General features: G+C 38.6%; 1 long non-coding RNA gene across 1 annotated transcript in view; it reads left to right on the forward strand.

Annotated features, from left to right (window-relative positions):
• Nucleotides 1-1,153: 1,153 nt before the first annotated feature.
• The window catches only part of LOC103885711, a 45,199-nt gene continuing 30,349 nt past the window's right edge, over nucleotides 1,154-16,003 (forward strand). Inside the window, exons 1-2 of the long non-coding RNA XR_004185220.1 lie at nucleotides 1,154-1,686; nucleotides 13,681-13,792. This is a non-coding gene — a long non-coding RNA (uncharacterized LOC103885711). The remainder of the gene's footprint in view (nucleotides 1,687-13,680; nucleotides 13,793-16,003) is intronic.

Genomic DNA, 16,003 nt, shown 5'->3' on the forward strand with positions numbered 1-16,003 from the left:
CACTTTCCAGTTAGCTGACTCAGCTGGCAAGTTGGTGCTGGCATTAAGGTGGAAGCCTCAGTTCCTCTCCACATGGCCCCGTCTTGAGTGGTCCAAAGTGAAACATGTAATGTTCTTTCTGACCAAAGCTCAGAAGCTGGTCAGTTTCATCATATTAAGCTATTTATAAATCATCTGTGCAGATTGGGGAAGTGAGGAACTAGACTCTACCTCTTGATGGAAGAATGTCAATGCCACATTGTAAGAGCATGTAAGATGGGATGTCTATTGGTGAGACCATCTTTGGAAAATACAATCTGTCACAGCAGCTTGCCCCGTGTTTTTCTCTCTAGTCTTTCTCCTCCTTCCCTTGTTCTAATTTTTGTCCTAAAACTAGGTTTTAGATTTCTTTTTCAAAATTTTTCCCACTTTTCCCCAAATCTTCCCTCCCTCAATCTGCATATTGGAGCATAGACATGTTTGTCTTGCCTCTCTGGAATAGAGGCACTCTTTACCTTGAAGAAAGTGAAATGTATCCTAACTAGTGGAGGAAATAACTGACTTTATATTTTATAAGTGACTTTACAAACACTGATTGAGAAAAGGACTCAAAGATGATCCTAGGATTTTACTTTAAAATCATAAGCCTGTATTGTTTATCATATGTCTAGGAAAGATGATCCCTGCTAAAGCTGGGTCTTGGCCAGTAAGTAAATGAAATCACACCTTTTCAGTGGCTTGAAATATTCCATTGACTATTATAATAATAGTATATATGTATTAATATAATGGAATATTATTCAGCTTTAAAAAAGAATGAAATTTCAACACATGCTACATGAATGAACCTTGAAGATGTGATACTAAGTGAAATAAGCCAGTCACAAAAGGACAAATATTGCATAGCCCATGATATGGTTTGGCTGTGTCCCCACCCAAATCTCACCTTGAATTGTAATAATCTCCACATGTCAAGGACGGGGCCAGGTGGAGATAATTGAATCATGGGTGCGGTTCCCCCATACTGTTCTCATGGTAGTGAATAAGTCTCATGGGATCTGATGGTTTTATAAATGGGAGTTCCCCTGCATAAGCTTTCTTGCCTGCTGCCAGGTAAGATGTGCCTTTGCTCTTCCTTTGCCTTGCACCATGATTGTGAGGCCTCCCCAGCTATGTGGAACTGTTCCTTTAAAGAGTCCATTAAACCTCTTTTTCTTTATAAATTACCCAGGCCCGGGTATTTCATCATGCAGTGTGAAAATGGACTAATGCAGTCCACTTACATGTAGTACCTAGAGTAATCAAAATTATAGAGACAAAGTAGAATGGTGGTTTCCAGGGGCTGGAGGAAGAGGGAATAGGGAATTACTATTTCATAGGTATGGAGTTTCATTTTGGGAAGATGAAAAAGTTCTGGAGATGGATGGTGGTGATGGTTGAACAACCATGTGAATGTATTTAATGCCTCTGAACTGTACACTTTAAAATGGTGAAGTGGTAGGTTTTATGTATATTTTACCACAATAAAAAATAATAGTGTATACATATGTATTAAGGGCTTCCTATATGCCAGCTAGTCTATTAAGCATTTTATATGTATTAATTTAATATGCATAATAATATTAGAAAGTAAAGAATACTACTATTCCTATTTTACAGATTTTAAAAGTGAGTTTTGGAGAATTGAATAACTTTCCCATGCAGTCGGTAAGTGGCTAAAACAGAATTCAATCTAAAGAAACATTCTCAACCACGATTCTGTCTCTGTCTCTAAGGTCACAAAAATTGAATTAGCTAATTCAGGAGAAAGAAGAATGTATTGACAAACATTTTGAGGTCTTGTCACATGGGTGGTCTTATAATTTCATTTTTGAGAGATAGTAAAAATGTACCATCTAACAGGATGCTTCTTTCTCAGTCATTTTGCTCTTTAACCTTGGCTTACTTTTTGTCAAACACCTAGCCCAAGAGCATTGAAGCCACCAGCACTTCTGTAAAAGGCAAAGGAACTAACAGAATACAGTTGTATACATATATGCTTCAAGGAACAGCTCATATACATCTGCCAACACTTTCTTCCTTCTATAGGTGGGGTGAAGCAGGGCATAATACAGACAAAAAGTGAGCAGGAGCTGGTGAGAAGCATTTGAGGGACACTATGAGACTAAGGGGAGCAGCCATCTAATCCACCCTTGAGTTGTTATCCTAAAGTAGCCTCATAGTGAATCAGTCTGCAAATATATCTAACAAAGTAGAACAACGTCCTAGCCATGGAAAAAAAATGTTTAAAGAAAATTGGATCATACACTACCCAGAATTTCCCAGCACCATCTACCAATATTGTGGCTATGTCATTGCTTGATCTGAAGCCAAAATGAGACCCAGTTGGAGCTGATTCAGGGTTATTTTGAAGATATTTGCCACTGAAATTAAATCTTCTGTTGAAAGAACCACAACAGATAGTTGTCCTCAATTTTCTTACGCTGGCCAGAAATAGAAGGAAAGAGAAAAATCCTTCAAGAATGAAAATGTCTTCCCTCATACTTCAAGTTCTAGAAAACATAAGAGTTACCAGATTATTCAGTCACTTTGCTTGACCTTCTAAGACTTCCAGCCTAGTTCCAAAGATCAAAATGGTTTAGCTACCTCTGGGAAACCATTGCATTTGGGGGGATTTGTCCCACAGAAGAATTTTGGCCTAAGTCGTGGGAAGAGAGTGTTGATTTACAAAGTCAAAACACCTCTGCTCTTTAGCTTCTGCTTCTGATTTAGTGTGAGAGATAGGAGAACATGAAGGACCCCACCAAGGGCTCTCCCAGTGGCCCATTACAAGCCTCTCCAAAGAGGTCCTTTCTGATATAAGAGCCCCCTCATCTCACTGGATCCCCATGTAAAATTTAGTGGTAACTTAGAGAAAAAATGGCCTCCTAAAATACACATTTTTATTGATATGTCCTCTAATGAGAAGTCATGACCCTAAGAAAACTGTAGGGGCAGCACAACATAAGGAAAGATCATGGCCTTTGTGATCAGACCCAATCTTATATCCCAGCTCTGCCACTTACTAACGTGGTGACCTGATGCAAGTTACAGCACTTTAAGCCTCAGATGCCTCATCTAAAAATAGGAATTAAAAAATATCTCAAATGGATTGTATAAGGTTGTCAAGGGTTCTTAATGGACACAGACACAAAAAAATATTGTCAAGGGTACAAAGAAATAATGCAAAAATGTGTGACACGAAGCAATAAACATTATTTTCTTCTTTCATTTAAGAATAGTGGCATGAGTGGTGTAAGGTTAGAGAAAACTAGGTCCATGCATGTCTGTGTCTTTTCACAGTGTCGGGCTTTTATTCATGTTATTTCAATCACAAAAGCCACAGGCTACATGGAGTTTCCAAGGAGGCAATTCTTCGTACTATTTTCTTTTCACTCAGTAGTCAGAACCAGGGCATGCAGGCTCAAGCCACTCTACAAGTCAGTTAATATTTCAAACCATAGATAATAGCATATTTAATTAATATATAAATGTTATAGGTTAAATACCTTACAGCAAAGTAATATTTAACATCAAGAGAAAAAAGAGATAGGAGAAAGGGTTAATGAACAAGTCCAGGGGGAGCTATGACGACAAAAGGAGTCCTGGTTGCGTCTGGGTGGTTCATAGGTGATATGGTTTGGCTGTGTCCCCACCCAAATCTCAACTTGAATTGTATCTCCCAGAATTCCCACGTGTTGTGGAAGGAACCTAGGGGGAGGTAATTGAATCCTGGGGTTCCATCTTTCCCGTGCTATTTTCATGATAGTGAACGAGTCTCACGAGATCTGATGGGTTTATTAGGGGTTTCCACTTTTGCATATTCCTCATTTTTCTCTTGCCGCCGCCATGTAAGAAGTGCCTTTCACCTCCTACCATGATTCTGATGCCTCCCCAGTCATGTGGAAGTGCAAGTCCAATTAAATTTCTCTTTTTTCCCAGTCTTGGGTATGTCTTTATCAGCAGCATGAAAATGGACCAATACAGTAAATTGGTACTGGTAGAGTGGGGCGTTGCTGAAAAGATACCCGAAAAAATGTGGAAGCATCTTTGGAACTGGGTATCAGACAGAAGTTGGAACAATTTGGAAGGCTCAGAAGAAGACAGGAAAATGTGGGAAAGTTTTGAACCTCCTAGAGACTTGTTGAATGGCTTTGACAAAAATGCTGATAATGATATGGACAAATAAAATCCAGGCTGAGGTGGTCTCAGATGGAGCTGAGGAACTTGTTGGGAACTGGAGCAAAGGTGACTCTTGTTATGTTTTAGCAAAGCGACTGGCAGCATTTTGCCCCTGCCTTAGCGATCTGTAGAACTTTGAACTTGAGAGAGATGATTTAGGATATCTGACGGAAGAAATTTCTAAGAAGCAAAGCATTCAGAAGGTGACTTGGGTGCTGTTAAAAGCATTCCGTTTTAAAAGGGAAATGGAGCATAAAAGTTCAGAAAATTTGCAGCCTGACAATGCAGTAGAAAAGAAAAACCCATTTTTTGAGGAGAAATTCAAGCTGGCTGCAGAAATTTGAATAAGTAACAATGAGGTGAATGTTAATCCCAAAGACAATGGGGAAAATGTCTCCAGGGCATGTCATAGGTCTTCACAGAAGCCGCTCCCATCACAGCCTAGGAGGAGCAAACGGTTTTGTGGGCCAGGCCCAGGCTCCCCATGCTGTGTGCAGCCTAGGGACTTGGTGCTCTGTCTCCCAGCTGCTCCAGCCATTGCTAAAAGGGGCCAAGGTACAGTTTAGTCCATGGTTTCAGAGAATGCAAGCCCCAAACCTTGGCAGCTTCCGTGTGGTGTTAAGCCTGCAGGTGCACAGAAGTCAAGAATTGAGGTTTGAGAACCTACCCCTAGATTTCAGAAGATGTGTGAAAACGCCTGGATGCCTAAGCAAAAGTTTGCTGCAGGGGCGGGGCCCTCATGGAGAACCTCTGCTAGAGCAGTGCAGAAGGGAAATGTGGGGTCGGAGCCCCCACACAGAGTCCCTACTGTGGCACTGCCTAGTGGAGCTGTGAGAAGAGGGCCATCGTCCTCCAGATCCCAGAATGGTAGATCCACTGGCAGCTTGCACTGTGCACCTGGACACTCAACACCAGCTGGTGAAAGCAGCCAGAAGGGAGGCTGCTCCCTGCAAAGCCACAGGGGCGGAGCTGCCCAAAACCATGGGAAGCCACCTTTTGCATCAGAGTGACCTGGATTTGAGAACTGGGGTCAAAGGAGATCATTTGGAACTTTAAAATTTGACTGCCCCACTGGATTTCAGACTTACATGGGTCCTGTAATCCCCTCATTTTAGCCAATTTCTCCCGTTTGGAATGGCTGTATTTACCCAATATCTGCACCCCCATTGTATCTAGGATGCAACTAGCTCATGATTTTATAGACTCATGAGCGGAAGAGACTTACCTTGTCTCAGATGAGACTTTGGACTGTGGACTTTTGGGTTAATGCTGAAATGACTTTGGGGAGCTGTGGGAAGGCATGATTGGTTTTGAAATGTAAGGACATGAGATTTGGAGGGGCCAGGGGTGGAATAATATGGTTTGGCTGTGTCCCCACCCAAATCTCAACTTGAATTGTATCTCCCAGAATTCCCATGTGTTGTGGGAGGGACCCAGGGGGAGGTAATTGAATCACAGGGATCGGTCTTTCCCATGCTATTCTCATGATAGTAAGTCTCACGAGATCCGATGGGTTTATCGGGGGTTTCTGCTTTTGGATCTTCCTCCTTTTTCTCTTGCTACCACCATGTAAGAAGCGCCTTTCACCTCCCGCCGTGATTCTGAGGCCTCCCTAGCCATGTGTAAGGTATGTCTCAGTCTCAGGTATGTCTTTATCAGCAGCGTGAAAATGGGCTAATACAGTGGGTCTTGCAAGGAAGAGCGTCTGAGGTGGCACAGCCTTCAGTGGGAGATGCCAAGTATTAACTGCAAGCCTGTGTCAGTTAAGATGGCTGTTTTAAGCTCCTGAAGGCTTCATTTTTTTTATAGTCACAGTGTCTTCTGGTGAAAACTGATAGTGGAAGAGTTTGTTTGTTTGTGACCATATCTAGTTGGATGCAATCTTTATTTCTTTATATGTTTATTAAACAAAACATGTTATCCATATTGGCAAAGTGCCCTATGGAATATACAGTAAAGTCTTTTTCTAAGATGGAGTTATGTCACAGGTGCTCTACACAAACAGCCAATATTGTTTTTCCTGGGCCATCCCCTTTTGAACTTCACAATTGGAAAATATTGGCTCATCTCCTGAGCCTAAACCTTGTCACTCGATTACTCAGTTTGCATGTGAGTTGATTCATCCTGGCCTTCCCCGTTCCTCCAGGGGTGAGATATTCTTTCAGTTCTAAGTAGCCCACAACAGTACTTTATTTATTCACTTGGACTTTTTGCATTTCAATTTCCACATTCGTTTAGACCGGTTGATTTTTAAGTTTCTCTGTAAGCAGCTATTGTAGAAAGCACCGTGTGAGCTCCCGTCTTCAAGACCTACAGTATACCAAAGAGGAAACACACCATTAAAAAAAACGAATGGGCATTTACAGTAAACACATAATATTTGGGAAAAGGCCATTGACGCTTAGAGCTGAAGACTGGCTCTTTAGGCATTTCTCTTGAAGAACGGCAAAAAAGAGAGAGCCTATTCCAGGTAGCGTAATGACCCATGTGGGAAGCAGACAGTAAATACGGAAACCCTATAACCACATTTGCAGTAAATCAAAGGATATGGCAGGGTGTTGTCCAGGCGCAGCAGGAATGTGTTCATGTAGTTTCATCCTGTGCCGAGGCATGGTAGGTAAGATGGGTCTCCTCTTCACTGAGAGCAACAAGAAAAGAAAGAAAATTTTTAAAAATTTACTAGAAAGACTTTACAAAGTAAAAATTACTGAACTAAGGTTTGAGAGAAGATCAAAGAGATAAAGATGACATTTGGCATTGCTTTCCACCCGGGGTTTATAAAAAAGGTTACTGAGCGGCTGGGAAACTTTGAGGTGTCAGAGGTACAAAAGTGAGATCAGGCACCATTATGTTTAAAGCTGATAAAATCACCTTGTTTTGGGTTAAGGGAGTGGTTCTCAAGTACCAGGGGACTCTTGGCAACGTCTAGAGACATCTTTGATAGTCAGGACTGGGAAGGGATGCTGTTGGCAACTAGTGGGGAGAGGCCAGGGAAGCTGCTAAACTTCCTACAAGGCATAGGACATCCCTTCCACAATAAACAATTATCAGACAGAAGTTTCAATATTCCTGAAATAAGGTGACACCAGATGGCTAGTGCTCTCAAGTGCCTGGAACAACAGCAGCACAATCCTTTCTGGAGGTATATAATGTCATCTTACATCTGTACAAACAAACCAATTTTTCAAATAAACTTTGTGTCACACAATCAAGGATAAACCAGCATACAAGGAAACAACAGTCATGAATGAGAATTAGGAAGCATGCTCGACGGAACCAAACATGCATAGGCTTCACATATTGAAGCTATCAGCTTACAATGTTCAGGGAGAAAAAAGGAAACGATTGGAAATTTTGGCAAAGAACTGAAAACCATGAAAGATTACAGGGCTAATTTGGGAGAAAGAAAAATTCTAAAACCAAAAAATGCAATAATCCCAATTAAGAATGCCCAGGATGGGCCGGGCGCAGCGGCTCACGTCTGTAATCCCAGCACTTTGGGAGGCCGAGGCGGGCAGATCACAAAGTTAGGAGATCAAGACCATCCTGGCTAACACAGTACAACCCGTCTCTACTAAAAATACAAAAAAAAATAGCCGGGTGTGGTGGTTGGCGCCTGTAGTCCCATCTGCTGGGGAGGCTGAGGCAGGAGAATGGCGTGAACCTGGGAACCTGAAACTGTGAATGCAGTGAGCCGAGATCGCGCCACTGTACTCCAGCCTGGGCGACAGAGCAAGACTCTGTCTCAAAAAAAAATAATAATAAAAATAAAAAAATGCCCAGGATGGGTGTTACAGCAAATTAGAAATAAAGTAAGAGAGAATTGGTAAACTGAAAAGCAGGTCCAAAGAAACAATCTAAAATGAAACTCAAAAGAGATGAAACATTGAACAGAAGGTAAGAAAAGTAAAGGATACAGTGAGAACAAAAGTATAAAGCTATATTAGCAGGATTGATGGCGAAATGTTCCAAAACTAAAGCAAAACATCAGCCAACAGATTCAGGAAGCTGTTGGAAACCCAAGCAGTATAAAGGAAAAGAAATTCACTCCTAGATGCATCCTAATTAAACTTCAGGAAAACAGAAATAAAAATAAAATTCTAAAGGCATCCAGGGAAAAAAAGACATTAAAATCAAACAGTTATTATACAGGTTGAGCATCCCTAATCTGAAATGCTCCCAAATCCGAAACTTTTGATCACTGATACGACGTTATATGTGGAAAATTCCACACTTGACCTCATGTGATGGGTTGTAGTCAAAATGCAGACGCACAACCTCAGTTTATTTAGGATTCCCAAGGGAAAACAGACCATCCAGCAGAATGCCTCCTCATTCCTAGAGGACCCACTTCCTGGTCTCTCAACTGCTTCTGATGTTTCTTCTCATCTAAAAAGTTAAAATTCAGTATATAGGAACCTTTTAATCAAAACACGCAGCAAAGGTAGAGATTGAAAACCAAAACCTGCCGTTTGTGGTTGCTATTGTTTAAAAACTGATATAGGTATTCTGGTGATGCTACTGTGCTGCTTAGTTACCCTGAACATTATTTTTTCACTGCCTTCACGGTACCTCCTACTTTTTACTGCTAGGTACTTGTGTGAGTAAGTGTAAGAAAATGATTGCTTATCAGTTACATATAAATTCAGTCAGGAAAGATGGTGATGCCAAACAACCACAGATTGTCCATACAGGTGGCTGAGATAGCGGCACCTATGCTTCCGGATGGTTCCATGTAAACAGACTTTGTTTCATGCACAAAATTATCAAAATATATAAAATTACCTGCAGGCTATGGGTTTAAGGTGTATATAAAACATAAATGAATTTCACATTTAGACTTGGGTGTCATCCCCGAGATATCTCATTATATATGTGCAAATATTCCAAAATCCAAAAACATTTGAAATCTGAAAAACTTGTGGTCCCAAGTATTTTGGATAAGAAAAACTCAACTTATAGTCGGATGGTAGATTTAAACTCATATTTGTAATTATGTTAAAAGTAAATAAATTATATGCCCCAATTAAAAGACAAATTCCATGAGAATTGATTTATTGGGAAGACCAAAAATCTTTACAGCTATTGATGGGATATATAAAGATTCAGAAAGGGTGAGAGTGCAAGGATAAAAAACGTATAAATATACTATTTAAAGTTACAAAAACCAGATCGTTAGCTGATTTCTCGAGTGAAAGCATGAAATCCAGAAGATAATTATATGATTTATTCAGTGCTCAAACGACACACACACACAAGAGAAAATTTGTCACCTGAAGCCCTGCCCTAAATTGATACAGTTACATTACTATTCACAAAACTATACTTTAAGGAAAAAAGCATTATTGTACGTTAAAAGGAACACGTCACATTGAGAAAAGGCTTAACTTACTACGAAGATAAAACAATTTCATTTTGTATTTATGTAATGGCATAGTCTCAGAATATTTAATAGAAAAATAGAATTAGAAGGAGAAACAGAAAAAGCCACCCAGCACTGTGGGAGTAACTGGCAGAACACACAGAAAGAAATTAGAAGGAAGTCGGATCATGAACAGCATGATTAATATATTGATCTAATCTACACATATAGAACACAACACTCAACAACTGTCTAAGCACATACAAAATGTTTACAAAAATTGACTATGTGTTGGATCATAAGCAACTCTCAGCAAATTTAAAATAACTGAAACTATAAAATATGTTCTGTGAAAGCAAAGCAATTAAAATGGAGATAACTTTTTAAACTAGAAATTTCTATATAAACAGTAAGAAATGTTCTTCTAAATGACCAGTGGGTAAAAAGAAATCACAATGAAAATTTAAAAATATTTTGAACTGAAAGATAATATTTTTCATGGAAAAACTTGTGTAATAGAGCAAAATCAGTGTTTTGCAGGGAGGTTATAATCATAAGTGTAATATTACAAAAGATGATTAAATATTAATCTCAAGAAATTAGACATGCTATAACAAAAGTACCTAAGGGGAAAAAAGAAATTAGACAAATAACAATATATAGAATCAAAAGAAAGTAAAGAATGAAATAATTAAAATAGAAAATAGGATTAACACCAAAAGTTGATTTTTTAAAGTCTAATAAAGTTTTTAAACCATTGGCAAGACTAAATGAAATGAGAGCATGAGAACCAATATGGGAAAGCAGGAACAGAGGACACCAAAACAATGGAAAAATATTTCATGTTCACAGATGGGAAAAATTAATACTGTTGAAATGTCCAGACTACCCAAAGCAATCTACAGATTCAGTGAAATCCCTATCAAAATACCAATGACATTCTTCAGAGAAATAGAAAAAACAATCCTAAAATTTATACAAAACCACAAAAGATCCAGAATAGCCACAGCTATCCTAAGCAAAAAGAACAAAACTGGAGGAATTATATTACCTGACTTCAAATTATACTAGAGAGCTATAGTAACCAAAACATGGTACTGGCATAAAAACAGACACATAAACAATGGAACAGAATAGAGAACCCAGAAACAAATCCACACACCTACAGTGAACTCATTTTTGACAAAGGTGCCAAGATCATACACTAGGGAAAAGACAGTCTCTTCAATAAATGGTGCTGGAAAAACTGGATATCCATAAGCAAAAGAAGGACACTAGATCCCTATCTCTTACTACATACAAAAATCAAATAAAAAATTGATGAAAACTTAAATCTAAGACCTCAAACTATGAAACTACTACAAGAAAACTTTTGGGAAAATCTTCAGGACATTGGTCTGGGCAAAGACTTCTTGAGCATTATCCCACAAGCACAAGCAACCAAAACAAACATGGGCAAGTGAATCACATCAAGTTAAAAAGCTTCTGCCCAGCAAATGATACAACCAGCAAAGTGAAGAAACAATCCACAGGATGAGAGAAAATATTTGCAAACTACTTCTTTGACAAGGAATTAATAACCAGAATATATGAGGAGCTCAAACAACTGTATGGAAAAAAAAATCTAATAATCTGATCAAAAGATGGGCAAACAATTTGAACAGACATTTCTCAAAAGAAGACATACAAATGGCAAACAGGCATGTGAAAAAGGTGCTCAATATCACTGATTATCAGAGAAATGCAAATTGAAACTACAATGAGATATTATCTCACCCAAGTTAAAATGGCTTATATCCAAAAGACAGGCAGTAACAAATGCCAGCAAGGATGTGGAGAAAAGGAAACACTTGTACACTGTTTTTGGGAATGTAAATTAGTACAACCACTGTGGAGAACAGTTTGGAAGTTCTTTAAAAAACTAAAAATTGAGCTACTATATGACCCAGCAACCCCACTGTTGGGTATATACCAAAAAGAAAGGAAATCAGTATGTTGAATATTTGTCTTCACTCTGGTGTTTGCTACAGCACTGTCAGAACTGTTTACAATAGCTAAGATTTAGAAACAAGCTAAGTGTCTATCAACAGATGAAGAGATAAAGAAAATGTGGTACATATACACGATGGAATACTATTCAGCTATACAAAAGAACAAGATCCAGTCATTTGCAACAACATGAATGGAATAGAGATCATTATTCCAAGTGAAATATGCCAGGCACAGAAAGACAAATATCACATGTTCTCATTTGTTTGTGGGATCTAAAAATCAAATCAATTGAACTCATGGACATAGAGAGTAGAAGGATGGTTACCAGAGGCTCTAAGGGGAGTGTGGGGCCAGGAGGTGGGGAGGGGTCGAAGGTGGGAATGGTTAAAACAAACAAACAAACAAAGAAATCAAGATGAAAGAAGGGAACCATGGAACATAAATGTAGAGCCTGTAGAAGATTAAAAAGATGATTTTAAAAATCTTTAACAACATATTTTAAAATTTAGGTGAAATGGAAAAATTCTTCTAAAAATGTTCAATTTACCAAAACTAACAAAAGAGAAATAAAATATCTGAATCCTTCTAAAATTATTAAACAAGTTAAACATAATCAAACTAAACCCAAAGCTTTCACTTAAAAAATTATTCAATCATTTAAGGAAGAGATTACATGAAACTTACACAAACTCCTCTAGAGAATGAAAAAGAAAGATGATCAAATAATCTTGAAAATAAAATTGGATAAAGGCATATAATAAAGGAAAATTACAGGCGATTCTCAGTCATATGCTTAGATCCAAAAATCCTAAACAAAATATTAGCAACCTGGGTTCAACTAATATATAAAAAGACGATATACTATGACTAAATTGGCTTTATAATTCCAGGAACTCTATGGTTGTTTAATATTGAGAAATCAAACAATTTAATTCACCATGGTAACAGAATAAAGAGGAAAAATTATCATCTCTATTGATGCTCCCCAAAAACATTTGACAAAATGCATCATGAATTAATAATGGAAAAATACTTTTACCAAACTAGAATAAATACATCTGATAGATATGTATCCATAAAACAACCTAATTGAGCGTTATATCGAATGGTGAAATACTGAAAGCTTCTCTTTGAGATTGAGAACAAGGCAAGAATGCTGCTGTTATTATCTCTAATCACCGTTATACCGAACGAAGATCCTAATCAGTGCAATAATCTAAGAAGATTAAAGTTGTAGAAACTAGAAGGGAAAAAATAAAACTTATTCACAGATATTATTGTATGCACACAAAATTCAAAATTATAGACAAAGTGTTAGAATTAATAAGCACATAAAAGAGGTTTTGAATATAAGGTAAACTATATATATGGTATATAAACACACACACACATATATATCAACAACCAATAAAAAATGTTTATGTGCCATTTGGAATCACATATAAAGTATACACATGACTTCTACATAGAAAATTATAAATCACTATTGTGGGCAATTGAAAACCTAAACAAATAGAGGGATATAAGCATATTTCTATGTTAATGGAGTATGAAGGATGTGTCTTAGTTTGGGCTGCTATAAGAAATTACCATAGGCTGAGTGTGGTGGCTCATGCCTGTAAATCCCAGCAATTCAGGAGGCCGTGGCAGGTGGATTGTTTAAGCCCAGGAGTTAGAGACCAGTGTGGGCAACATGGTGAAACCCCCTCTCTACAAAAAAATACAAAAATTAGCTAGGCATGGTAGTGTGTACCTATGGTCCCAGCTACTCAGGAGGCTGAGGTGAGAGGATCGCTTGAGCCTAGGAAGCAGAGGTTGCAGTGAGCCGTGATCAAACCACTGCACTCCAGCCTGGGAGACAGAGTGAGAGCCTGTCTCAGAAAGAAAGAAAAGAAGAAAAGAAAGAAAAGAAAGAAAAAGAAAGAAAGAGAGAGAGAGAGAGAGGGAGGGAGGCAGGGAGGGAGGGAGGGAGGGAGGGAGGGAGGGAAAAGGAAAGAAAAGAAAAGAGAAAAGTAAAGAAATTACCAAAAATGGTTTCTTAGTCTCTTTTGTGTTGCTATAATGGAATACCTGAGGCTAAGTGATGTATTTTTTTGAAAAGCCTTGTTTGTTTCATTGTTCTACAGGCTGTCCAAGAAGCATGGCACCAGCACCTGCATCTGGCCAGAGCCTCAGGCTGTTTCCGCTTATTGTGGAAGGTGAAGGGGAGAGGAAGGAAGCAAGAGGGAGAAAGAGAAGGTACCAGAATTTTTTTTTTTTTTTTTTTTTTTTTTGATATGGAGTTTCACTCTGTCTCCCAGGCTGGAGTGCAGCGGCATGATCTCAGCTCACTGCAACCTCTGTCTCCCGGGTTCCAGCAATTCTCCTGCCTCAGTCTCCCTCTTGGGCTGGGACTACAGGCAGGTGCCACCACGCCTGGCTAATTTTTGTATTTTTTAGTAGAGACAAGGTTTCACCATATTGGCCAGACTGGTCTTGAACTCCTGACCTCGTGATCTGCCCACCTCAGCCTCCCAAAGTGCTGAGATTACAGGTGTGAACCACTGCATCAGGTCGGTGCCAGGATCTTTTTAACAACCAGCTCTTGTGGGAACTATTAGAGCAAGAATTCACCCAGAGGGAGGGCATTAACCGACTCATGAAGGATCCATCTGTAAGACCCAAACACCTCCCATTAGGCCCCACCTCCAACACCGGGGATCAAATTTCAACATATTTGGAAGGAATAAATAGCCAAATCATATCAGGTGGGGAGGCTTAAACAATAAATACTTATTTCTTACAGTTTCTGGAGTCTAGAAGTCCAAGATCAGGGGACCAGCATAGTCAGGTTCTGGTAAGGACCCTCTTTCCGGGTGCAGACAACTCATTTCTTGTATTCTCACATGGTGAAAGGACAGTGAGAGAGCTGTCTGATGTATCTTTTATAAAGGCACTTATCCCATTGAGGAGGGCTTCATTCTTATGACCTGATTGCCGCCCAAATCACCTACTAAAACCATCACACTGGGGATGAGAATTTCAGCATATGAATTTTGGGGGGCCATAAGCATTCAGTCCATTTCAGGATGTTAATTCACCCCTCAACTAATAAATAGATGCAATGCAGTTGCATTTTAAAATCCCAACAAATATCATTGTAAAACTTGACAAGCTGATTCTAATATTTGAATGTAATTGCAAAATGTCAAGAATAGCCAAGATGATCTTGAAGAAGAGAACAAGTATTTTAGAAATGTATTCTACCAGATATCACGATTTTTTGAAAATATAGCTACTATAACAGTGTGAATTTGGTACAAGGATAGACAAATAGAATACAATAAAGACTCCCCAAACAGACCTATATATAACAATACGATCTATTACACAAATGCCACTCTAGTGAAGTGCAGAAAAGCTCTTGCAGTAAATAGTTCTGGGATAATGGTACATTTATATAAGAAAAAAAAAACTTGACCTCTAGCTAATATATATGTACAAGTATCAGTTCCAGGTACTTTGTTGATCTACATGTGAAAGCAAAGCAATCAAGTTTTTAAAAGACTGTATTCATGATTTGTGAAAGGAAAATATGTTTAATTAGGACACAAAAAATTACCAACCATAAAATTTGATAAATTTTACTACATTAAAAGTAAGAGCTCCTCTCCTATTAAGGTAAAGACTGGGAGAAGCTATTTGCTACATGGTTCTGATAAAGAACTGTCATCAGAATGTATAAAGAACTCTTATAAATTAATATGAAAAGACCCCGACTAATAAAAGAATCAGCAAGAAACTACACAAAAGGAGATAGCCAAATGGCCAATAAATTTTTGGAAAGATACTTGACCTCATTAGTGATCAGGGAAGGCCACATAAAAATCACAATGAGATTCGCCGAGCACGATGGCGGTAACCTGTAATCCCAGCTCCTTGGGAGGCTGAGGCGGAAGAATCGCTCGAATCCAGGAGGCGGAGGTTACAGTGAGCTGAGATCACGCCACTGCACTCCAGCCCGGGTGATAGAGAGAGACCCCATCTCAAAATAAATAAATAAATAACAATGAGATTATTAGCGTGATTTAATACACACCCACTGGAATGGCTGAAATTGAAAGAACCAACAATATCCAGCATTGATGAAAATGTGGCTCAAGAAAATCCTCTGATGCTGTTGGAGGGAGTGTGAATTGAGCCAATGACTTTGGAAAACACATGGCATTATCAGTAAAGCTGAGCAAACACACAGCTTATAACCTAGCAAAATTCCACTCCTAGATAAAGTGCTCAATGGGAGAAGGTGCGCTTTGGTACAGAGATACACATACATCAATTTTTATAACCACCTCATTCATAATAGCCAAAACTGGAAATCTCTCAAATTTCCATCAAAAATAGAATATATTGTTTTAAATTATAACATATTCACAGATTAAAATGTTGTACAGGAATGAGACATGTGCA

This window comes from Papio anubis, chromosome 7, assembly GCF_008728515.1.
Source record: "Papio anubis isolate 15944 chromosome 7, Panubis1.0, whole genome shotgun sequence".
NCBI lineage: Eukaryota > Metazoa > Chordata > Mammalia > Primates > Cercopithecidae > Papio > Papio anubis.